Raw genomic sequence first — 24,580 nt, 5'->3', positions numbered from 1 at the left:
GAAAGATGGTTTCTCTGTACCCCAAAGATCCCACGTTGAAATGTCCAGCTGCGGCCCATCCTCCCCACAGGAGGACAGCAAATTACCTGGAGAACGGCTCAGGTGAGGTCCCCCCACCTAGAAGAATCCTCTGATCATCTGTGAAAATATTGCCGTTAATGATGCTCTTTGTGATGACGGGCATGCTTTCATCAGCAAAGCACTGCTATGACACCGGGCAGCACAGACACATTACCCCTGACCCTGGGCTTTTGTGGAGGTAGACTGACTGCACTTTTTGCATAAGGTCTCTTTTGGTTCTGTTTGCCTCATGCTGGTTGGCAGATCTTTTTCTTTTTCTTTTTGCTCTGTTTTGTTTTAACTCCAATTTCCTAACCTTGCAGCTGAGAAGAATTCTTTTTGGATTCTACCAATATGTTCAATCAGGAGAACCATGACTTTGAAAATCCAATGACCTACATCACCAGTCTGCAAGAACATTTTTAATACTAATTTCTAGTATCTGTGAATCAGTCACGTATACTTTAAAAGGAAAATGGGGAAAACCACCTCAGGAGTTAATGGACAAGGGCTATTTTCATGGAGGATACTTTAAACATTATTTCAGCCTGAAATATTCACTAGTTCTATTGTTGGTTAAATATTTATGACACCAGACCATTTCAAGTATTAATAAACATAGTTTTGTCTTACTGTTTAGATGAAGTGGGGTTTTTCTAGGAGAACATGCAGGACTTTGATATTTTTATTGATAACTTGAATCTTATGGAAAATAAGTTACACTTCACTCTATTTTTACATTTTGTTTATACCAGTTTCAAAAGATAATTAATATAGGTAAAAGAATAAGCACAAACATATTTGTATCCATTAATAATACTTTAAAATTAGGAGTGTTGAGTTTTCAGTCATTTGAACATGTATTATCAACTCAAGACAATATATTAGCTTTTTAAAGTCTATTATACTTTCAGAGGAAGAACAGTAAGGATGAGATAGAATTCCATAGTATTAAAGGAAGAAGATATCAAATAAACAGGCTTGTATGTTGAAAACCTAATTTTGAAACGGGAACTCTGAAAGTATTTCTAGATTTATTTGGCTAAAATGTTATTCCGTAGCTATTTTCCTTTCATTTTAACTGAAAGTTTGTCTTCTTAGAGTTCTTTTTCCCTCATAACCAGGCTAAGTTTTCAGGCTTTATAAGTATTGGGGAAAATGCCAGATCTTTTCTGACTCATCTGATGCAAGGCGTATTCCCCAATCGTAATCATTTGTCATAGTCCCAACCCTCTGCTACAATCTGTGACACAAATTTAAACTGATATTTCTCTCACATCGTTGAAGAGCAGAGCTGGCTCTAAATACAGATGTGTGCTGTACAAAAGAAAAAGAGGGAAGCAGCTGGCATCCAGGAATAAGAAATAATTAAAGCCCATAGACCTACGTAGTAAATGACTTTAGTCACAACAGTTTACTTTGTCTTTGCATTTATTGTTCACATATTCACACCACCATCTCTGCTGCACCACACTTAGCCACAGCTCAGTTGAAGATGAGGTTAATCCTGGAGCAAAGTGATGACTTAACCATTAGCGGAAGGTAAACAAATAGTTTAACTATCATGGCTGAAATATAAATAAATACTAATCTGAGGCATGAGGGACTAACATATTGCTCAAAGAAACAGTAAAATGAACAAATCATTTTTTTTCCAATTTTTACAGACTGTTTTCATCAACAACTATGAGGCCAAAGCAGCCAGCAAATTCACCGAATTAAAACTGAAAATCAACTGGGAATCAAACATGTTGTTAGATATGTGTAAACACTAGAGAAATTATTAAATGACTCTGTGAGGCATTTTGTAAATGTGTGAGACACTTTGTAAATTTAGTCAATATTCACAGGGGTCTTCAATAAACATGTTTCGTTGCTGTTAAATTAAGGCAAATAACCAAGCCATCAGGAAAGTAGAGAGGGTATTATGCTAAGTGAAATACATCAGACAGAGAAAAACTGTTTATGATCTCACTTAAAGGTGGAATCTGAAAAAAAAAAAGGAAAAACTTCATAAAGATATCAGATTAGTGGTTGCCTGAGACGGGGGCTGGAGTGTAGGAGAGATAGGTGAAGGTGGTCAAAGGACACAAACTTCCAGTTTTAAGGTAAATAAGTCCTTGGGGTGTAATGTACAGCATAATGCTTACAGTCAACAGTACTGTTTTGTATATTTAAAAATTGCTAAGAGAGTAAACCTTAAAAGTTCTCATCACAAGGAAATACAATATTGGAATTATGTGAGGTGGCAGATGTTAACTAAACTTATTGTGGTAATCCTTTCAGGTTATATACACGCATCAAATCATTATGTTGTACACTTTAAGCTTATACAATGTTACACATCCCTCATATCTCAGTAAAATTGGGGGTGGATAGAGAAAACACAAAGACCATCATACCATACCCATCGCCCCAAAATCAGTAACAGGATTAAAGAAGGATTAAGACTTTTAACTCCAAGGAAGCGTGTAGCTCAAGTGGTAGAGTGCCTGCTTAGCATGCATGAGGTCTGGAGTTCAATCCCTAGTACCTCTAAAATTAAATGGGCCTCATTACTCCTTCCCCAAAAAAGAAAAGATTTTTCAGTCCCTCCATTCTCTTTTTGTATGTCTTTTATTCCTTTAGATTATATTCAGGAAACGTAAGAAAGCAAATGAGATCCACTTAACAGAGTTGTGTCTGAAACAGAATCCACTCTCCCATGAATGGATGTGAAATGTGCTTGAGACGAATGCAGATTCACAGGTCCAGAAAAAGTCTTATGATCAGTTTTCTTTCAAACATAGTTACAGCTAATTTGAGTTTTACATTGTTAGAGATAGTAACGATTCTGCATTTGCACAAGCTGGAGTTAATTCCAGCATTTTAATTTTTAGAACAAATTTTAAAAATCCCTATTTTTAGTAAACTCATTTCAGAATACAAATAATTAGCAGTTGAAGTAAAGCAAAATATTTTAAACAAGCAATTCACTTAAATCAACTAGAGCAATGCAATGACACTTAAACAATAATAGAATTAGTATGCAAATATTGCTACAGAGGAGTCCTTGCAACTGCTCTAGGTAGGTTCCAGCACCGTAATTACTGAAATAGTGTATCCCCGGGTCTTTGGAGCTTTCCTAAAGTGTAGACTTTCACACATGCGGGTTTACTCTCATTCTTACTGGTCCATATTTTTGAGATCTTTCTGTATATAAAAGATAGATTTAGACGAAGTGGAGTCAAGAGGAAAACACACTATGAAAAACTCCTACTCCAATTTTTATTGCACGATATAAAATGGTAGAAATACAAAGGAGCAATTGTTCATAGATTTACTCGTAGTTCAGTAGGAATGGAGAACATGCGGCGAAAAGAAGTAAACATTTAATACATGGAAATGGAGCACTTGAAATGTTTCAAGGAGAATGTAGGATACAATGGCACATTTTGAGATGAAAAACAATCTCTGTGTGTACACCCATCTTTTGTCAAGTCCCACTCCTTTGCTCCCTGCTTCGTGATCCTCTGTGGGATGCCTTCTCCCACCATCATATATCTTACAGGGCTCCTCCACGCTTCTGTGATTCTCCCAGGAGCATCCTGACAGCCTGGAGTTGGCAAGCGGCAGGGAACTAAAGCCTGAACTGTCCCACGTGCAGCCACCTGGAAAAGGTGACAGCACTCACCTCCTTGCTCATGGAAGCAGGAAGCCAACAGCGAAATACTGTCTGGGTTTGCCTAAGCCTGTGGCTGCTTGTGTCAAGGAAACGGTATGACTAAACCAAAAACAGTTGGGTTCATCACTGATTGTCCTAACAATTTGCATATGCATAATAAAATATACTTAAAAACCAATACCTCTTGCTAAAGCGTCTTGCATAATAAAAAAAATTGCATAATCAAATCACTGCTTGATAGTGCTTTACAGTTTTAAAAACATATTCACTTATTTTAAATGGGTCACTGTGATGAACCTACTTGAAGATGGAGCTCAGTTCAGTCCTCGGCAGTAAACTACAGTGTACTTGAGAAGCGGGCATTTCTCATCCTTGTAGCCTCACTTCTGATGAGATGTGCTACCTGCTTACCCTGTGAGAGTCCTGTGCCACATGCAAGGAATTCAGGGGCAGATAAAACACAGCCCTTTCTCCCTTGAAGAGTTTACAGTCTGCCAGGGAAAAGAAGAGACATAAATCGCACTTTTTTTTAACATTTTTTTATTGAGTTAGAGTAATTTTACAATGTCATGCTAAATTGCAGTGTAGAGCACAATTTTTTAGTTATACATGAACATACATATATTCATTGTCACATTTTTTTTCACTGTGAGCTACCACAAGATCTTGTATATATTTCCCTGTGCTATACAGTATAATCTTGTTTATCTAGTCTATATTTTGAAATGCTAGTCTATCCTTTCCCACCCTCCGCCCCCTTGGCATCCACAAGTTTGTATTCTATGTCTGTGAGTCTATTTCTGTTTTGTATTTATGCTTTGTTTTTTTGTTTTTGTTTTTGTTTTTTAGATTCCACATATGAGCGATCTCATATGGTATTTTTCTTTCTCTTTCTGGCTTACTTCACTTAGAATGACATTCTCCAGGAGTATCCATGTTGCTGTTGTCGGTTTTTATGGCTGAATAATATTCCATTGTATAAATATACCACTTCTTCTTTATCCAGTCATCTGTTGATGGACCTTTAGTCTGTTTCCATGTCTTGGCTATTGTAAATAGTGCTGCTATGAACATTGGGGTGCAGGTGTCATCCTGAAGTAGGGTTCCTTCTGGATATAAGCCCTGGATTGGGATTATTGGATCATATGGTAAGTCTATTTCTAGTCTTTTGAGAAATCTCCATACTGTTTTCCTCAGTGGCTGCACCAAACTGCATTCCCACCAGCAGTGGAGGAGGGTTCCCTTTTCTCCACAGCCTCTCCAGCATTTGTCATTTGTGGATTTTTGAATGATGGCCATTCTGACTGATAGCACTTTAGAATACCATGTAATATAAAGCTTGCCAGGACAGAGAAGGAGCCCAGATACCATTAAAGGACAGATGCTACTTATCATGGAGCGTGTGTGTCTTCAGGAGATTGGCTTCCATGAGGAAGTGATGCTTGACATGAATCTTAAAAGATGAGTAAGAAGTAATAGGTGAATGAGAAGGACTGGCAGGACAGGGAGATGGCAAATCTATTTAAAAAATGGTGCGTTAGTGTGTGCGGTAAGACACCCAGGTCCCTACCACAAGAACACAAAAGCAATGGTAGGTTCAGGACGAAGTTGGAGAGAAGGCAGAGGTAAGATCTAGAAGGTCCTGTCACAGCTGGCAAGGACTTCAAGTTTGAATCAGTAGGAACAGATGACTTATCATTTTTAGACAGACTCTTTGTAATTTAAAAGATGGATTTTAGTGAGGTAAGACTCATCATCCTATACTAAAAGTTGGCATTAAAGGTACTACTGGGGGGAGGGACAGAGCTCAGTGGTAGAGTGTATGCCTAGCGTGCATGAGGCCCTGGGTTCGATCTCCAGGACCTCCATTAAATGCATAAGTAAATAAGTCAAACTGATTACCTACCCCCCAAAATTAAAATAAATTAAAATAAATTAAAATAAATAATTTTTGTTAAAAATAGGTACTATAGGGTATGAAAGAAGACACATCCTTGGTTCTTGAAAAGTTTATAGTTGATTGAAAAAAATAATTTTATATATTAGTCCAGGCAAATGCACCATCTAGTTAGATGAGCAGAAGTAGCAATATGTCTATTAAGTGCTATTCAACTCATCTGAAAAGCTTCAAGAAAGCTTCAGAGGGGAGTTCAGATATACAAGATTGCTGGGATTGTCACTGAAAAGAAGAGGAGAAAGGATAGTTCAGAGGGCGGAATGGAATATAAAAAGCATGGAGTGGAAAATAGAAAATAGATTGTTGTGTTTGGAACAAGGAGAAAATCAGTAGAGCCGGAAAGATCAGCAGTGGCAGACAGAAGCAAGCCCAGATCGGCTGTTGTATCGGGACCCGAATTTCTCACCACCAGGAACTGGAATGTTGGCCCGTCTGTGAGAAAGAGGTGGCTTTCTTCAGTATCGCACGAAAATATTGTTTATATTTTTAGCAATGATCATTACACTCAGAATTAAATTCAAAGACAAAGAGAGAAAGATAAGGATACAGATGAAAAAGCAATGAACCATTTTTATTTTAGAGTGGACGTACATATAAACCGTGTCCTGTAGGACTTGACTGATTTTCGTGATCTCTAAGACAGTTCAGAATGCGTGGGGAATTGTGGGAAAGCAGCGTAGGCAAATGTTTGGCAAAGCTGTTTCTTCAGATTCTTTGCCTCCAAACTGAGGATCCCTCCCCCGCGAAGACACTGTTTACATGCAAAGCCGGAGGTCATAACAAAGGTCTCCTGCGTGCCCTGCAGTTACTCAAATTGTATATTCTTCTCACTCAGGGGCAATACCACTGGCTGAACATAAGGACAGAAATGTGCCTGATGTTTTGACGGAAGGTTTTGAGCTTGGTTTCCCTTGAGGAATTCTCCTCCTATAAGTCTTTTTTTCCCTGGCATTTTACACATTATACCATAATGCTCATCAGAAAATTCATATCCAATCTAAATACTGGCATTTGACTGTAAAGTTGTATATTTAAAGGATACTGTTTGGCTGTTTATAACTTATAAATGCCAGTTTATTTCCTCTGGGAAGGGCCACAGAGAATAAACCAGTAATTTTCTTTCACTGACATCAGGGGAAACTGCTTCCTGCTAGATCAATGCATAAAAATGCAGTTTTAATTCTGTCCTAGTACCTGAGCATTAACATCGGTATGTTTAGAAATGCATGTTAAAAACCTTCGACATTTTACAAATGAAAAGAAAAAACTGATTTCATTATGAGTCATATATACAATATTATGATTATTATGTCTAGTGATAATAACACCAGAGATGATCTAAGGACAAATGAATACATATTTTTTCTAATTTTTTTGTTCCTAAAGTCACTTGAGTGAATTAAAACCTGGTGGTCTCTGCAGGGCAGTACATTATTCTCTATGCATACAAATAATTATGAAAGAACAAGTCAATTGTAGGAATTTATTATGTATACTATTCTACCTTGCATCTAGCATGCAGTGAAGCATTAGAAGGCAACTTATGGAGAAAGGAATATTTTAAATTATGGACTTATAAATACTTTGCAAACCATTTCTTTTGAGAATTTGATTGTCTGATCAGAGCAATGTTATATAAATTCTGATCATTTTATATTTTTTCCATCTGTACGTCTTTCAAGTTCAAGTCTGGATAGCTTGAGTTTGTTGCCTGTCTCCCGTTAAATTGCCTGAACCCTATCTCAAAGGCTGAACCGTGCTTATGTTTCATAACACCCAAGGGGAAATTTATTTCCTGCAGGGACTCAGTTAAAAAGATGTCTTTTCCACATAAAGATCTTTAATATTTCTGAAATCACATTTTCCCTGAATGTTAAAAATCTGCTTTCCATTAAACTCTAATGGTAAAGGTTTTTTTGCACGGGCCCCTGTGATCCAAGGGCTGCCTCAGCAGGGTTACTGCACAGTCTCTCGGAGTGAAGCCGAGGCACAGCTCAGGAGGCCAGATCACCAAGCCCCACTCCGTGGAAGCAGTAGCTGGTGTGATGCTCAGAGAGGAATCAGATCAGACCACCAGCACAGGACCTCTCAAGGGGCCTCAGCACTCCTTAGCTAATTGTTTGTATTTAAGTCCACATCCCCAAAGACAACAAATTAAACATTAAAATATTTAGTTGTGAAAGGTGAAGAAAAGAAAGCCAGTGCATGAGGGACCTACAGTAGTCAAATTTGTAGAGACAGAAAGAAGGGCAGCAGCTTCCAGAGGTTGGAATCTGGAAGGAAGAATGGAGAATTATTGTTTACCTGGTACAGGATGGGATGCTGAAGACAATTCTGGAGATGGATAAGCGGTGACTGTTGGACAACTATGTGACTGTACTTAATGGCCCTGCACTGTATACTTAAAAACGCTTACAATGGTACGTTTTATGCTGTATCTTACCACAATACAAAGAAAAAGTCACTGTTTAAAAAAAAAAAGAAGAAAGCAAAGAAGAGGTAGCCATAATGATCACACTCAACAACTGCTGAATCTGCATCTCATCCAAATCGAAAAATGTTATTCCTGGGAGAGGGTATGGTTCAAGTGGTAGAGTGTATGCTTAGCATGCATGAGGTCCTGGATTCAGACTCCATTAAAAGTAAATAAATAAATAAACCAACTTACTTCCCCCTCTAAACAATCAATCAATCAATAAACGGACTCTCAAGCCCGTTAGAAAAAAAAAAGAAAAATGTAATTATTTTGTTTTTCATAATGGTTCAGGTTGTCTCCCCTACTGAGGTGAGAAAAATAATCAATTTGCTAATACTTTCTCTAGTAGGTGTCTATATTTTCTGCTTTTTTTGAGAACCATTTACAAATCCCTACATTGTTTGCACAAACCTCAAGTGCCGTGATGCTTCAGGCCCTAGAGACACATGCTCCGTGTCTACCAAGTTTGCAATCTCAAAGGATCATTGCTTGTTAAAGCTCAGGTGATGGCTGAGGGGCTTGCAGAACTAACCACCATGATGGTTCTCTCTGGCTGAGTGGTTGGCACCTTCATTTCCTATGGGACAGTTTCCTATGCTAAGAGCCCCAAGGTGTCAGGATGTACAATCTCTAAAAGCTGGGTGACTGGGCTATGGATGTGAGGTGGAAAATGTGCCCCATGGTCCAACTGGGTAGACCCACTTTTCCTGAGTAATGGTAGCTGTCTACACCACAGATAGGGCCATTGAGAAAATCAGATACTATCTGAACTCATTCACATTCTGCTATGAAGTTTGTTATCAAACAATTATGATCAAAATAGACAAATATTCAGTCTCATGAAAACTGTGTTTAAAGACACTTGCAAGTGTCTTCTTCTATTTATGGTCAAATATTAAAACCAGACCTTCTTAAAGGAGACAATAACCTCAGTTCAAAGAAAATCAGCCATAATACAATCACAAATATGTAAATGTTAAACATATACATAAATCAGAAAGTCACTTCATGTTTGACTGTGGAAGGGATGGATTACAATTCTTCTGTAATCTTTTCTTTGAAAAAATGATTATACAAAGAATAAATTCTCAAGTTCTAATTTTACTTCCTTTTCATCATCAAGAGAAAAGGTGATTAAATATTTAGGGCTCAGAGCTCCCAATGGAGTAGTTATTATCATGCCCATTATCAAATGAGGACCAAACACTAAGAAGGATTAAATAAAATTGCCCGAGGACAGCTAGACGGTGGCACAAACAGGATGCTAATCCGTATCTGACTTAAAACATATTCTCCTTTACTTCCTTAGGTTTTCTCCCACTAAATGATTATTAAGATTGTATTATATGAAAGATACTGGGAAAAGCCTACCTGGGCTACAAATGAACATGAGCTCTTGACTTTCTGTGGATTACTGATACAGCAAATGTACTGATACAGTGATACAATCTTTATATATGTAGAAAAAGGACTGATCATTAAGACTAGAAAGAAAAATATCATATGATATCACTCATATGTGGAATCTAAAAAAAAAAAGATAAACTTATTTATAAAACAGAAACAGACTCACAGACATAGAAAATAAATTTATGGTTACCAGAGCAGGGAAGGGGTTGGGAAGGGATAAATTGGGAGTTCAAGATTTGCAGATACTACTATATATAAAATAAAAAACAAGTTTATACTGTACAGCACAGGAAACTATATTCAATATCTTGTAGTAATTTATGGTGAAAAAGAATATGAAAACAAATATATGTATGTTTCTATATGACTGAAGTATTGTGCTGTACACCAGAAATTGACACAACATTGTAAACTGACTACTTCAATAAAAATATATTAAAAAAAAAAAAAGACTAGACCTTTCCAGCAAAAGCCTTCAACTGAAACTAAGAAAGGAGTAGGCAAAGAACTCCTAGCTGGAGGCAGAGCATGTTCACTACTGAGGGGAATGAAGAGCTACTGCCTTCATTCCTCTGAATCATACAGACAATTAATGGGCATGAGGACTAATTCATAAAGTAATTTGGTTGGAGTAAAAGGTTTATGGACAAATAAGGGAGAATGTAGAATGATTTCGCTGTAAGAATATGGGCTTTGAACTTTATCCTTTAGAAAATGGGAGAGGTCACATAAGCTGGGCGATAAGACAGAGCGGATGTGTTGTCTAGGAGGGGGTGGAAAGGGAGAGACCGGTGAGAAGGAGACAGTAGCCCGGGTGTGAGATGATGAGAACCCGGGCTGGAAAGGACTACCAAATAATGGAAACCTATGTCAGGAAGAAGTATGGCAAATCTATCCCAACAAAATGGATAAATCGCCATTCACAAATTTCTCTTACCAGTCAAGACAAAGACACAAGCATCTTTATGAATGTAAATTATTTAGATTTTAAGAAATGCATCTTAAAGAAATTTCATTATCCGATGAATATTTACCATTCAATTAATTCTCTGTCCCTATCTTTTTGCATAGACACTAACTCCTATCCAATCTGCTGATAAACCATGCTGCAAAAGGGCATCAGACTTTTCAATTAATTTAATAAAGCATTTGCTCTTTGCATTTTTAAGAAAAAAAATTAGCAAAACCCTAGCCCTAGAAGGTAATCTTTTACCTCATCGCTGGATGAAATTAAAAGGTGAAAATTTAATGAACATCTGTTGGCTTTCTCCACCTCCTTTTCACTTTGGAAAAGAACAGTAAGACAAGTCCAGAATTGTGATGAGGTCGTCCATTCCGTTGACTGAGTATAATTTCATCCTGAAGTGAGTGCTTTGTTTTTAATCCTGGCCTCCTACTATAGTCAACATAGGGCCTGTTGGTTACCTGCCAGGAGTCAAGCCTGACGCCACAGTGCAAGTGCATGATTGCACCTTGGCCTCTCCCGGGGCACCCAGGGTAAACTAACACCCGAAAGTCATCCCAGCTTGCCCTTCAAAATCACTTGCAGCCATTCGTAATTTAATCTCCGCAGCAATACTTTTGTGACACAGGTCAGGCTCTCTTTGTAGACAACCAGGTGGCTGAGTCAAGGACACAAAAGTCAGAGTTTCAGGGCTTCCTCCAGCTGATCAGTTTTCATCCCTCTGTTTATTAGACCAAAGCAGTAAGACTTAGCCCAGCTATGTATTCAAAAACGCATCATCATAAAAGATAGATGTCTTGGCTGCCATAAAATTTTTAAAACCAAAATAATAAATAAAAAGATATTTCATACAGCTGGAGAGTTTGAGTTTATAGAAAAGTATTTGTTAACACAATAACGATCTTAGCATTAAGAGCTTGGATTTCTTAAAAGCTCTTGAGAGCTGAGAATACTCACCAATATGCGGGGACAGATGGCATATAAACGGGCCTGACTTCCTACTTTGTCTGTCTTCTGTTTTAAATGTTAATCCACAAAGGAAGGCAAGTGAAGTGATTTCTATGGGAAAAGTATAAAAGCTGAGTTTATGAGTATAAAAAATGAAAACTAGTCTTAAGTACCAGCCCTGAAATAAAGGGAAATGGATTGCTGTCAAAAGGCAAGAGATTATTAGGAGAAAAGGCTGGATTTTTTTCCATTTTTGATATAAAAAGGGAAACTGCTCATCCTCATCTGTCAACCCCCGGACTCACCCCTCCCCAAATATGTCAATTCTGAGTTTCAATATTAAATGTCCTGCCATGCAGAAGAGATAATGAGATCTCCTTGTCTATTTATCTATCTACACATAAGCAGTTGAATTCAAAATATACTATCATTTGATACATTCATTTTTTAAAATGCCAACGTCATTTTATATAGAAAGAGACACAAAAAATAAGGGAATTAATTAAAAGAAGGGTCAGAAATCATATGACACAGTAATAGTGACACAAAGGACCCCTGGGAGCCTTTATGTTTCTCTAAGAAGCCTGGAGCTTGGTTATTTAGGATAAATACTTGTCTCTGCTCTCTTGTGCACATTCACGAAGCAACAGACTAGGCAGCAATACACCAACTATCAAGTTTTTCTTTACTGTTTAATAACAGAATAGCTTTTGAACAGCCACTGAACTTTTCTGTGCTCAGTTTAGTCATGGGGAGCATCAATGTATTGTACTATAAACTTGTAGGTGTCTTCTACCTTTAAGAGCAAGGAAGAAGACGTCAAAAGTAAAAAGATTTTTATCTTCTTGAGGTGAACTCGGGAATTTTTTCATAGCGAACCAATATATTTTTAAGAACAAAGGCTAAATTTCAATAGCAAATGCATTATCTAACCTTATATGCATTACCAAATATCTCTGACGAGAAATACAGGAATGTGTGTGTTTGTGTGTGTGTGTGTGTGTGTGCGTGTGCATCTGTGGTATTTGTCCACACCTACATACACCTGTGAGTACAAACTAGTAAGACAACATAGTGAATACTATAGGAGTAAAAAAATCTATACCTTTTCATATAAATATTAAATATCTTAATTCTATGGGGTGTTTGGTTGGTCTCATAAAATGTATGAGACGTAAATCATGGAAGTCATCAAAATGCAACAGTTCTAATTTGAAGGCGGTTAAAGTCATACCTGCAAAAAGTGGCCTGGTCATATGCTATAATAGATGGATTAAGTAAAGACACGTGGGCTAATAGGCTAAGTCTATAACCATCCTCATTGAGAATAACCTCTTTTTAAAGTTGATTGTCCGTGACTTGATATATGTTACATTTTAAAAAAAAGGAAGATGTAAAGGGAGAGGGTATAGCTCAGTGGTTGAGCACATGCTTGGCACGCACAAGGTCATGGGTTTGATCCCCAGTACCTCTGTTAAAATAATAATAATAATAATAAAATTTTAAAAATTTAGAAAGTAAGATGTGGATATGCCCATCACATTGTCTATTATGAGTTTTACAGGATTACAGAATCTCGGGTGTTGTCGGGGCCTGGCTGGCAGAATCACAGTAATTTCAGAATGACTTAGGTTTGAAATCCCAGAAATTTTATGAAGTCAGAAGTGAGACCTGCATGAGCCCTCTTGACCACAAACGCATTCAAGATAATACATTGCAATATTTAAGGGAGAAGGTCCTAACCCAGCTTGCCTGAGCTTCAATGGCAACTCTGACACTTCCTAACCAAGTGCCTTGGACAAGTTATTTAATGTCTCTGTACCTTGGTGTCCTTCCTCACTATTGAAAAAGAGATGACTGTAGTCTTTACCTCCTAGGGTTAGACTCTGCCATGTGCTTAGGGAAGCAGGGTCCCTAGCACAGTGTAAGCTCGTGAAAAATGTCGGAGGTCTATTTTCCCATTGACTGTCCCTCAGCAGCCTTCGGACAGTCCTGAGGGCACACAGTGTAGATTCTTTTTGTTTTCATTTACGGCCACTACTTTCTACCTCTTTAGTCTAGTTTTTTTGTGACAAGTTGAGACTTGAGAAGATTTCCAGACTTTTATTTTTCATTTGTGATGAAGGAATTAACTCATTCGACAAAAGTTTATTGGATAAATACCATGTGCCTGACCCCATTATGGAGACTGTGGACACAGGAGCGCCGTATCAGTCGGAGATACATGCTGTGAAGAAACATCACACAGAGCTAGGGAGTGTCAGTTTTCCAATGAGTTAACATTTGAGAAGAGACCTACAGAAAGAGAGTGGATAATCCAGGGAGATAGTTGAACCCTGAGGCTTTAAAGGAAAAATAACAGTAAGTGCGAACAGCCTGCGGCAGGATTGGGCTTGGGGTGTAGGGCACCACGGCATCCAGCCTCTCTGGAGGGAAGTAAGAGAAGAGAAATGCTTGTGCGGTTCAGGAGATGGGATCATGTAAGCCTTGGTAAGAAACGCGGCTTCACTTTCAGTGCAATGTAAAAGCACTGAAGAGCTGGAGTAGATAAGTGTCATCAAACACGATTTTCACAGAGTGCTTTTGACTGTCGCAAACAGATTGAAAGAGGTCAAAAGCCAACACAATTAGAAGGCTGTTGCAATAATCCTGGCAAGAAATGATAGTACCTTGGATGAGGCGAGCAATGATGAAGATGGAAAAAGAATTTATATTTGGAGCCTTTGGGAACAGAACCAATGGAGTTTGCCCACAGACTGGATATGGGTGTGAGAGAAACAGAGAGGTGATGGTCAACTTCAGTATTTTTGGTATAAGTAGCTGGGAGGATGGAGTTGATTTTAATGAACTGGCGAATTTGTGGGACATAGGGTTTGGGGGATCAGGGAGAAGCAAGAATCTAGCTGTGAATTTGTTTAAATGTGAAATGACTAGTAGACATTTAGTGGTAGGATCAAGGCGGCAGTGAAGTACACTGTCAAGACTTGATTACTTTGGACATGAGATCAAAGGGGCAGACTCATTGTCATGATGTTTTGGATGTGCCCATGACTGTCATGTGCTGACCGCATATTGTTGGTTATTTCTCTCGTGCAACTTAATATGACAATAAGTAACAGAAATACCTTCATGTCCACCACCCCTCAAAAAAGGTATTGGTAGAGCCATAAGGGATCATCTCTGAAAGCACGATGGACAGCTGCATGGTGTGAGACAAAAGGACAGCCTTGCCAAGTCTTGGTACCTCTTTTTGCCACTTCTCCACATTTAGACATCATTTGCAATATATTCTCTCTCTGAAACCGCAGCTCCTTGAATTTCAGTCTCAAACACAGGAAGATGTATGGGGTGATTAGTGGCTCTGAGTAAGAGGAAAAAATTGAAACAAAAAAATTGACAAGTTTTGATTATTCAGTGTAATCAGAATAGTGATCCCCAAACGAAGACAAGTATTTAAAACTATGTTCACTCCATCAGTCTGAATGTAAGTATGTCTCCCATTACCAGTTCTCACTTTTGTCCTCTGATCTACCTTTGCTTTTAATGTTTTTCTGGTCTAACTATTTTTAACTACATGGGAGTGGAACTGTAGTTTCCTCCTAAGAATTCTGATGACTCATTAGCTGGGATGATTTCATACGCTGCGTTAATGTGTTTGCTATTACAAACTATAAGATAAAAGCATGTTTTCTTTTTTTATTTAAAAGTTCTTTCTAAATATATGCACAGCTTCATAGGCAGCACCTGCAAGGATTAGAATGGCTACACTTCGTATTTCATATATTTCCTTTTTCGGTGTACCTGTTCTTTGTCTCATTTCGTTCTATGCCATTTATTTTTAATTAAGTATAATCATCTCTCACCAGGATGCCTTTTTTCAGTCTAGATTGCTGTCTCTAAATTCTTCAAATGTTCAAAACCTGCTGAACATTTACTAGTTCAGTGGGATCCATTTTTTGGTATGTCTCTAAAACAATGCACGTTTTATGCACCAGATCAAAATATGCATACCACCGTCCCTGTACTGCCAAAGCTGTTTCTGATTACTGATCAAAATTCCCCTGTTCTTCATTAAAGGCTGAGATTCTTTTAAAATGCTTATTTACGGCTGCCTGGTCCGCAGGGGCAGACTATGGATTTAATCGCCTACAGCACCAAATCTCTTTTAACATTTGGCCAACTGAGCGTTAGGTACCTCGTTGGCCGGGGGGTGCACCACGTTCCTCCTCACTGTTTGGCTAAGGTAGCCACAATATGCTTCATTTACTTCCAAGAATTATTAATGTTAATGAGCATTACATCCACACATCAAGAAAAGAGACAAAATAGAGTCCCTGCTTCTCAGACTTCATTAAGCTCAGTATTGCTTTATTCAAGGGGCAAGCCTCTAATTTTAGAATGTTCTGTAAAGACAGATGAAAACAAATACACTGTAATTAATAAAAAGTATTGCTTCCCTCTTTAATCGGTAGCACGTATTCAGATACAGCTGTGAGTTTACAAAGATACTTCCTGGGGGTAGAAAAAAGAGATAATTAAGTGTACTATAACAGAAAGTAATTCATTAAATTACAATGAATTTTATTTTCTCTTGATATAAGTAAAACAGGCAGGTGTCCACGTTAATTTTGTATCTTCTGTGACTGCAATACACCACACAAGGTTTTCATTTAAATTTGATTTTTGTTACATGATTTATATTATATTACTTACTGTAAGTGTTTAAATGCCTTAAGCTCAGCATCTACAATATAAAATTAAAAAGAAGTCTTTCCTCTTGGAAATGTCAGAGTTATTATTTTTTTCCCTAAACCCAGAGTATGTGTTCAAGGTCTTTTCTAAAATGATAACCTTCATATGAGTCATACGAATTTAAGAACATCTCTGGATTAGTCTGGCTTCAGTGAGGTTAAACGCAGCAACAGTGCACCTACGAAGAGATACGATAAGCAGTTATAATGGGTATCACTCAACACAGCACCAAATATAAATCAAAATGAACAAATGCCCTCCCCCACAAACCCTCTCGAGTTAAGTTCTTCGAATTTAATTATTATAGCAAATGGTAATATAACAAGAGTGTCTACTGTCAGGGAAAAAAAAATGTTTAAAACAGATGTGAACCATACAAAGCATATGTAAAACACATGTGAACCACTGCAAGGTCACGGGACCCGCTGACAGAACACATGTGGAGTACATGAACCACATGTGGACACATGTTGCAAAATCACGGGTTTCTGTTCAATGCCAAGACTCGTATCATATTCTAAAGAAATCAGGGGCTCTTAAATAAACTTTGTACTTCTTAAGGTAAATGGATACCTTTTTGTTTAAAATCCCTTAGTGTAGGCAGACAAGGGTCCTCAAATCTAATACTGGGCTTGAAAGTACTCAAATCCTTGTTTCACTCCTGTTTTCCTATCCCAGGGTGATTCAGTTGATTATTCTCAGGGAGTAAAGATTTCTTCCTTGCCCACAGCTAATTCTTTGAGGATGCCCTAGCTTATAATGAAACCTAAGCAAACAGACCCTAAGTGTGTGAATTAGGAGCAACGGGTGCTTTTTTATGTCCTAAAACACTCAGACTGGAAAGACATAGATGCTTTCCGTATCTGGAATAAAACTTAAATTTTCCATACTTACAAACAATCTTCAGCATAACAATCCAAGGGGAACATTTACTTTATCTTATAATGGGGGGAATAAAATATTAACTATATAATTTAAAGTCAATATTAAAAGGCAGATATATATATGGAAATAAGCACAAATATGTTATGTCTTTCATCCTGATTTTCTAGAGCTTGAAAATAATCACAGTGCCTTACGCATTGGCATTAATTTAATTAGAATCGGAATGTATTATTTCACTTGGTTCTTCCCCACAGCCCTTAAGAAAAGTAGTGGAACTAGAATTCAGTAAGGCAACTACATGGTATTATAGAAAGAACCTAGGATGTGAGAACAAATGACAGAAGTAAAAGTTCGTCGCCCTGAGCTACTAAACCGTGTCTTCCAACAAGTGATGCACTTTTTCTGAGTCTCAGTTTTTGCATAAAAAAGTGTGAATTATGCAAATGCTTATTTAATACACTTATTGTCAATTACACAAACTGTTACCTGCAAAATCATGCTCTAAACAGAAACATATTATCTGTATAGATGTTAGCTGTTTCCACTCACAATTTACACATGAGAAACGCTGTATTCAGAAAAGTAAGCCAATTGTCAGCTGACTAGTAATTAGTAGGGATGAAATGAGAAAATAGACAGTTTTGCTTAAGATTCCCCCATTCTCTTCCAAAAAGCAAAGCTGAGCAGAATGTGGCTCTCATTAACAGGACATTTATTCTGACTCTAACTCAATAGACATGCATTGATATCACAGATAATCATTATTATAATAATGTCACATTCATATTTATAGCATTTTCATTTTCAATGTAAAGCATGATTCAGTGAGCATTCATCTCTTCCACTTCAGGAACATGACCTCCTTTCTAAAGATTAGTAAATTAAGATTCTAAGAACACAATAAATAGGCTGCTTGAATTAGCATACCTATTAAGTAACAACACTGAGAACCTAATTCGACAGATGAAATTCAAAGTCTAGTAATGATTGTCCACTAAGCTAAAATATTTAAATATGTTATTGGCAGGCTCTTGATTTTATGTATCTGTATAATTATACCCAAAATAATGTGCTAATGATGCTGTTAAAAATTAGGGTATGTATGCTCTTGGATTAGAAGAATTAATATTGTTAAAATGGCCATGCTACCCAAAACAATTTACAGATTTAATAAGAACCCTATCAAATTAGCTAGGACATTTTCCACAGAACCAGCCCAAATAATCCTAGCATTTATATGGAACCATAAAAGACCAAGAATTAACAAAACAATCCTAAGGAAAAAGAACAAAGCTGAAGGAATAACCCTCCCAGACTTCAGGCAATACTACAGAGCTACAGTAATCAAAACAGTGTGGTGTTGGTTCAGAAACATACCTGTGAGTCAATGGAACAGAATAGAAAGCCCAGAAAAGCCCCCACACCTAAGGTCAATTTATCTGTGACAAAGGAGGCAAGAATATACAATGGAGAAAAGACAGTCTCTTCAGCAAGTGGCCTTGGGAAAGCTGGATGGTCACATGTAAATCAATGAAGTTAGAACACTCTTCACACCATGCACAAAAATAAATTCAAAATGGCTTAAAGTCTTAAATGTAAGACAGGACACCATAAAACTCCTAGGAGAGAACCCAGGCAAAACATTCTCTGACATGAATGAATACCAATGTTTTCTTAGGTCAGTCTCCTTAGGCAGTAGAAATAAAAGCAAAAATAGAAAAATGGGACCTAATCAAATTTATATGCTTTTGCCCAGCAAAGGAAGCCACAAACAAAATGAAAAGGCAGTCTACAGGACTGAGAGAAAATATTTGCAAACAACGTGACTTACAAAGGCTTAATTTCCAAAATATACAAATAGCTCATACAACTTAACAACAGAAAAACAAACAACTCAATCAAAAAATGGGCAGAAGATCTAAATAGATATTTCTCCAAAGAAGACATACAGGTAGCCAATAGGAACATGAAAAGATGCTCAACATCACTAAGTATTAGAGAAATGCAAATCAAAACTACAATGAGTTACCACCTCACACCCTTTTGATGATCAGAATGGTCATCATTAAAAAGTCTACAGATAATAAATGCTGGAGAGGGTGTGGAGAAAAGGGAACCCCCCTACACTGTTGGTAGGAATGCAGCCACTATGAAGGACAGTATGGAAGTTCCTTAAAAAACTAAAAATAGACTTATCATATGATATAACAATCCCAATCCTGGGCACATATCTGGAGAAAACTCTAATTTGAAAAGATTTATGCACCCCAATGTTCATAGCAGCACTATTTACAATAACCAAGGCATGGAAGTAACCTAAATGTCCATCAACAGATGAGTGGATAAAGAAGTTGTGATATATATACACAATGAAATACTACTCAGCCATAAAAAGAGAATGAAATACTGTTATTTGCAGCATCATGGATGGACCTAGAGGTGATCATACTAAGTGAAGTAAGTCAGAAAGAGAAAGATAAATATGATACCACTTACATGTGAAATCTAAAAAATTGTTACAAATGAACTTATTTACAAAACAAAAATAGACTCACAGACATAGAAAATGAGCTTATGGTTACCAAAGGGAAAACAGGTTAGGGGAGGGATAAATTAGGAGTTTAGGATTAGTAGATACAAACTACTGTATATAAAATAGATAAACAACTGTATAGCACAGAGAATTATATTCAATGCCCTATAATAAACCATAATGGAAAAGAATATGAAAAATTATATATATATATATCTGACTCATTATGCTGTACACCAGAAACTAACACAACATTTTAAATCAACTATACTTCAATAAAAAATAAAGTAAAGATGAGGATATGATACAATAAGATCACAGCATTAAGAGGGGAAACTTTATCGCTGAATGAAATGAAGGATTTCCCTTTGTTACTGCTTTTGGCAGGAGACTATCCAGCACATTCTAAAAAGACAAACTCCAAGCTGTTTTCTACACTTGAAACGTACCCATTACCTATTGCTTATTGTTGTTTTTGTAAGTGTTATTGTATTATATCTCAAGATTTAAAAACTATCTTTCCTGAATACATGTTTTTAGCTTTAATTTCTTTGTTAGTATGACTTTCCCCTTTAGACCTGGCTCACTGCCATTCATACTTCAAGACAAAATTTTAAATCTCTTCTGTGAACCCTGCTGGAGCGCCTAGACAGAACTGTTTCCATTTTTCCATTGTACTTGCCACATTATGTTACAATTGATCTATTTGCATGTCTAGCTTTTATCTCTACTAGTCTGAAAATTCTTCAAGAGTGGAGTCATTATTTTTATTATCTTTGTATCCACTGTGATTTATAAAAGCTGTTTAAAATGGCAATTATGAGGAAGTAAAAAATGAGTAAATGAATGAGTGAATGAAATGTTGTTGCTTCTTTTTTGGAATTAGTTGACTTAAAAGGCTTACATGTTCAGTTCAGGTACAATGTAGTGGCCAGCCACATACAGCACTAAACTACTTCCATCCTGAAACAAAATAATTCAAATAGCCAGTGGATTTTTGTTCATTCTTATTAAACTGTCTATTTATGAAACATCCCTTGAAATAATCGGCTAGAAAAGCAGCCTGCCTCATCTTTTAGACGACTGTAGGTTACACTTTCCATAATCTTCATGAGACACTCCTCGTGACGCTAGAAAGAGTACTCACATCCGACTAAAATAGAGAATTGTAGAAGATAGCACTACATTGGGTCTGGAATTATTTTTCTGGATTTTGACAGTAGATTATGTACATGCTTTTATCATGCCCCGCATTTCCCCGGGAAATACACAAAAGAGTAATATTTTGTCACTCCAATTTGCCACAACCCATTGACATTTCTCTATTAGAGATGTGGAGCTGAAAATGTGAGTCTCGTCCCTTTTCATCTCATCTTAATGAGCCACGAGGAAGGAGAAGCACTCGCCCTTTTGGCTGTACACGTACCATGTGCGCGCCAGACACAGCGTCCGCCAGCCGTCCAGGGGGAGCGCTGATCTGGCGTGCTTTCACATTTGATCAGCGCGGAGTGATCTTGGCTCCTTCCAAGGCTGGGTCTCAAGCATTAAGACAGAAATACAAGTTTCAACTCACTCTAAACTGACGGTTCTGTTCCTCTTCTCCCACCTGACCCTCTCCTCCTCTTAATCTATGCCCTTCCACATGACCACAAAAATGATAAATACGTTTTAAAACCCCCTCTCGTGTATAAGGTGAGGTACAAACTACTTACGTGCACAGGCGTGATTTATTTAATCTAGACCTAACCGATCGCATCGTGTTTACATTTAGCCACTTTTTTTGTTTGTTTCCTCTTACTCGCCTTTATTCCCCAGCCACACGAAGTTCTCATGGACTTTGAAATGTGATATCTACTTGATTTCCCTGGCTTGCCCAATCTCCACCTCTTCCTGCAATAATCCTTACTGATCCTTCAAAAAATCCACTGAAACATCACAAAATATTTTCCTTTTCATGATTTCAGAGCCCTTTTTACTACTTCTCTGGAGGAAATTGTTGCACTGTAATTAAATTATGTGCCCATGCATCCTATTTCAGGTGAGACTGGAGTATTTGTGAAGGTAAGGAATTATATGTGTATTTCATATACCTCTGCATTCACCCAACGATTAAAATAGTTAATGGTAAGAGCTTGAAAGATTCAAGGAAGCAACAGAGGAGGGAGTAGCTGATCTTACATGACAAGGAGCAATTAATACACACATCTCAAAGTATGCTTTGGACTCGAATTTTGGTGGGAGTGGGGCAGGTAATTAAGTTTATTTATTTACTTTAATGGAGGTCCCGGGAATTGAACCCAGGACCCTATGCATGCGAAGCATGCGCTCTGCCACTTGAGCTGTACCCTCCCCCAGAATTTGTCATTCTTGATTTTTAAAGATTCTTTTTGAGATAAATCCAATCTCCCCTGAAAATTTTATAGAGCACTGTATTTATTTGATGGAGATGGGTTTCAACTATCCCAATTACTGCAACAGTTAATGATTCCTAATTTTTGTTTTTATTACAACATGATCAGTTCCCATTATTAGAGCAACTCATAAAGCTAATGATATTTGTAGTCAACTTTTTGTGTGTGTGTGCATTATTATCAAAGCTGCTTTATCACAGAATTTTGGTTTCCTTATGCGATCACAAGGGTGGCCCTTAGAAACCCATCTTGGGATGACATCAGCTAAACACAGCATCAGCTGTAGTTACAGGACAGATCTAATAAAAGAATAAATGCTGAGTGTGTGCCGTATACAAGGCAGCCTGGAAGAGAGTAGCTTTATGAACAGCTGTGAGATCTTAATTAGTAAAGGGAAATCCTGAAGAATATTTATGAATCAGTAAAGCTTTATTTGTGTTACGGTTTTCTGATGATATGGATGCCAAGAGTACAGTGAATATGAAGGAGTTTCGAATTCTGAGGAATCCCAAAGGTAGGACTGTCCTCCTAAATACAGGAGAGGTTGCAGTCTTTAGGCTGTGTGTTGTCCCTCAAGAGAACTTTCCACTGTGCCCAAAATAACACGTGCCACACACACACACACACACACACACACACACACACACACACATTCATTTGGACATTCCCTTTATTTCTGAGAGTCACTCTGAAGTTTTAGGTTAAGCCAAATAAGCTAAATGCATCTTTTAAAATCGCAAAGGTCCAGGGGAGAAGTGATCTTTAGTCTCTACAAGTATCAATGACTTTATGTTCCAAAGACAGTTCTGCTCAGGAGCAAGGCTGAGAAAGGGCGTAACAGAGACAGGGGAGGGGCAGGTAAGTGGCAACTCCATGAACCTCTATGTAGACCAAGCACACTTCACCTTTATCCTCAGGCAGAAGGAGCACTCTCCTCTGTCTAGAATTATAACCCTGAGAATCACAGAAGGATCGGCAGTATCACAGTCAAAAAGTCTTTTCCCCAAATCTTCCCAGCAAGAGGCGGGGGAACAATGGTTTTCCCACAAGTGCTTCAGGTGTCACAGAATTAAAGTTTCTTTCAGTGTCTCATCCTTCTTCCTCTGGTGCCTAATAGTCTCTTTTCTTAACTGAAAACAAACATTATTTGTGGCACTTCCATCACTAACAACATGAGTTATGTTTTCATTATAAACAAATGTCCTATTAATTTTACCCATGGAAGCCCATACCACGTGTCAGTCCAATAACATTTCCATCTTAAGTCAGGCTAGTCTTATTAGCATGTGAGAAAAGTTGTATTTCTCAGATGACATAGAGAACAATTTATTATGAATCATCAGAGGATATAGGACAAAGATAATGGGAGAAAAAGTATTTATTTTAGGGATAATATATTCGGTTTTAATTTTTTTGTTCTTATTGGCCTTTTTGATGGGGCACGTTACTAAAGGACTTCTAATGATGTCTTTTCACTACTGAGATTATTTACTTATTAACAATTCTATAAAGATAAGTGAACATGGGAACATACTGTTTTAAAGCAATCTGTGACCGAGACATTTGCACTTAAATTATTCAATGAGGTAAACTTCCATTTTATCTCTCTCTCAAAAAAAAAAAGCATGTCTTTGGGTATTTGGAAACTGTCCAGAAATTGCCTTGTGTTTGATTTTTTGTATTTTCTTTTAAAACTGTTGATAAAAAAAATGATCATATGTTTTAGGTTCATTCGTAAAGAAGTACCAAAACAAATCTGAACTCCCTTTTCACCAACACACACACATACACACAAACACACACACACACACAGATAATTGATAATATAAATTTATTGATTTTTTTTCTTTTTCATTGAAGTATAGTCAGTTTACAATGCTGTGTCAATTTCTGGTGTGCAGCATCATGTTTCAGTCATAAATTTAGTGATTTTTGAAATCTAGTCTGCTGTAAATCAAAGAACACTGCATTGTGCACAGAAAACTACATGTGCACTTAATTGTGCCTCAACTATGTGACTTGTTTTTCCCCAAAGCCTGCTGCATTGCCCTGTGAGATACAGAAACAAAACATTTAAATCACTCAGACCATATCTGGCTTTGTATCTATGTTGTTGCAAACATTCTTTCAACACAGGTTCCTAAAACCCAGGAAGCACTAGCTTGTGAGGTCACTGCTTCACGTAGCATCGCTACGCTTTAATCAACTCAGCAGTCTTCGAAAGGTTTTTTGTTCAGTCAAAACTTAAACTTGAGTCACTTGGCTAAGGTTTGTTCTCTTGGAACACCCTGGATAGTTCCTGATGCCTGTGTGAATATCTCCACCTTCACAACGTAAGAGGAAGTACATATGCAATGGGGAGAAGGTGTATCTTGCTACCATTTGATGCGACCATGGCTTGTTCAAAAGCCTTCTCTTAAAAGAAGTTGCAAGAATTATTTTCAGGAAAGTGTATGAATATTAGGCACATAATTCTGACTACAATAGTGGGAGTGGTGAGTTTAATTCCACTCACACACC

This window comes from Vicugna pacos, chromosome 29 (assembly GCF_048564905.1).
Source record: "Vicugna pacos chromosome 29, VicPac4, whole genome shotgun sequence".
NCBI lineage: Eukaryota > Metazoa > Chordata > Mammalia > Artiodactyla > Camelidae > Vicugna > Vicugna pacos.
This window is presented reverse-complemented; position numbering follows the sequence as displayed.